This window comes from Geospiza fortis, unplaced genomic scaffold (genome assembly GCF_000277835.1).
Source record: "Geospiza fortis unplaced genomic scaffold, GeoFor_1.0 scaffold494, whole genome shotgun sequence".
NCBI classification, from domain to species: Eukaryota; Metazoa; Chordata; class Aves; order Passeriformes; family Thraupidae; genus Geospiza; species Geospiza fortis.
This window is the reverse complement of record NW_005054691.1, coordinates 138,636-141,318: the sequence shown is the minus strand read 5'-3', so window position 1 is coordinate 141,318 and position 2,683 is coordinate 138,636.

The window sequence follows — 2,683 nt, the reverse complement described above, 5'->3', positions numbered from 1 at the left end:
AGCCCCTGCCTGGGGGGCTGGCAGGGACTGGGGCTGCCGTGCTCCACCCGTGAATCCCCCGGGATTTTCCAGGGAGGGTGGGCGCCTCCTGCAGGCTCTGGGAGCACCCCAGCCCCGGGAGGGAGCGGCCTGGCTGGTGTGTGTGCAGGGCTGAGGCGCAGCTCCTCTTGTGCCACCATTGTGGGGACACGGGGGACACGCTCGTGTGTCCGTGACCCGTGTCCGGGGCAGCGCCCTTCCCGGCAGTGTCCGGCCGTGTCCCGGCGTGCCAGCGCTCCCAGCCGGGGTCATCCGGTGCCGTGCCTCAGCCCCGTGTTTACCTCTGGGCTTATTTAGAATTTCCTGTATCACAACAACATCCCGTGACCTTCCAGCGCGGCCGGGGCGGGGCCGGGCTGCCCCAGGTGTCCCCCAGGAGCCGCAGGAAGGATGGAGCAGCAGCTGCCTGCGGGCCGAGGTTCACAGGCACACGTGCTTTCCCAGGAATCTCCGGCTTTCCCAGGGATCTCAGCTGCGATGGCAGGAGAATGGATGGGGCAGGGCCAGCTCTCCCGGGCAGGAAGGGACGCGCCGATCCCGCAGCCCGATACGGAGCTGAATGGTGGGAAGTGGGAAAGCTGGGATCAGGCTGCCCCGGGAGCAGCTGAGGGAAGTGCTGGGTCCCTGAGTCAGGCTGTTGGTGACAGCCCCCAAAATCAGGATGTACCTGCCTGCAGCTGGCTGGAGGGTGGCAGCTCCTGGCTCTGGGAAAACCCCGGGAGCTGAGGTTCCCATTGTTCTCAGGAGCCCTTGGAATGATTTCTGTTTGTGTTGAGGACACGGAGCCTGAGATCCCCCCAGCCCTGGGCTGAGCCCAGTGGGCAGCAGGGCAGGGAGATCCTGCCCCTGTGCCCCTCAGGTGCTGCCCCAGCCCTGGGGACACAGCAGCAGCACCTGGAGCTGCTGCAGAGCCCAGAGAGGCCCCGGAGCTGCTCCAGGGCTGGAGCCCCTCAGTTCCCAGGGAGCCAGGCTGGGAGAGCTGGGGGTGCTCACCTGGAGAGGAGAAGGATCCAGGGAGAGCTGAGAGCCCCCAGCAGGGCCTGCAGGGGCTCCAGGAGAGCTGCAGAGGCACTGGGGCCAAGGCCTGCAGGGACAGCACCCAGGGAATGGCTCCCACTGCCAGAGGGCAGGCATGGATGGCATCTTGGCAATGAGGAATTCCTGGCTGGGCTGGGATTGCCAGAGCAGCTGGGGCTGCCCCTGCATCCCTGGCAGTGCCCAAGGCCAGGCTGGACACTGGGGCTGGAGCACCTGGGCCAGTGGGAGGTGTCCCTGCCATGGCAGGGGTGGCACTGCAGGGGCTCTGGGGTCCCTTCCCACCCAGCCCATTCCATGGTTTTTTGGTCTTGTATCCTCTCCCCTTTAACTGAGGATATTGCAGCAAAGCCGTGGCAGGGCTGGGTGTGTAGGATGCAGCTTGGAGCCGTAATCCTGACGTGTGGATCTCAAGGGATTTTCCTGTCTGGAGCTTGAGCCGAGCCCTTGGCACTGGGAGCGGGCAGGCTTTGGCCAGGGCTGGGAGCACTCGGGGCCAGGGCTGCCTCCAGGGGGATGTGGGGATGGAGCAGGGTCAGAGCAGGGACGTGGTGACAGAGGAGGGATGAGCGGGGCTGTGGTGACAGAGCAGGGCTGTGGTGTTGCAGCACGTGGCCAGGCAGGATCTGGTTGACCCCATCCCTGTGGATATTTGGTGCCCAGTTTGGCTCCAGCCTTTCCATTTTGAGCCCAGGGCTATAAATGGCCCCTTTCCCTTTCCCTTTCTCTTTCTCTCTCCCTGCTAAATCCAGCTGTGGCTGCCGGGTGCTGAGCAGGGCCCTGGGGACTTGTCTGGGCTTCCAAAATAGCCCTTCCCTGGGGCTCCTCCTGCTTTCCCAGCCCCATTCCATGGCCAGGACCCGGCTCCCGGGATGGGAGAGGCCCCGGGTGGTCCCTGGACAGGGATAATCCCTCCCTCTGGAAGGGGCTGCAAGGAGCCCCCTCTCCCCACCACGGGGCTGCCTGCCTTCCTGGCTGGGCCAGAATCCTTGGCATTTGTGATTCCCAGCTGGATCCAGGAGCAGCTCTGTCTCTGGAGAGGCCTGAGCAGTGTGGGAGCCCTTCCCAGCCTGGCAGGGTCTGTGACAGGAGCACTTGGTGGCACTGTCACCTCGGGCTGTCCCAGAGCCGGCTGGTTCTGGAGTGCCCGCCTGTCCTGCTGGGCCTTTTCCAGGCTGTCCATGGGAAACAGCAGGACCTAGGGTCTGGAGTGATGTGGGCTGGGGGCAGGTGAGGGTTTGGAGCGCTGCCAGTGCTCCATAAAGCCCCGGGGAAGCAGGAGCTGTCAGGAACCCAAAATAAACCCCAGGCAGGATTATTTGGGGAAAGGCCAGCAGGGAGATGAGGAGCAGGGAGTGCAGCTCAGAGCGGCGGTGCTGGCCGTGTTGGGATCACAGGGAAGGAAGTTCTGCCTGGAGAGAGAGCAGAGCTGCTGCTCCAGTACCATTCCCACGTCCAGAGAAGGCTCTGGGAGCTGTTTGCTCCGGGGTTCCTTGGAATCTCTGCTGTTCCCTGCTGGAGTGGGCAGTGCTGCTCGGCCTGGGAGGGGCTGGGGTCTCTCCTGTGCTGCCCCATCCATGGAGAGCTGGAGCACCCCGGGGTTGTTCCA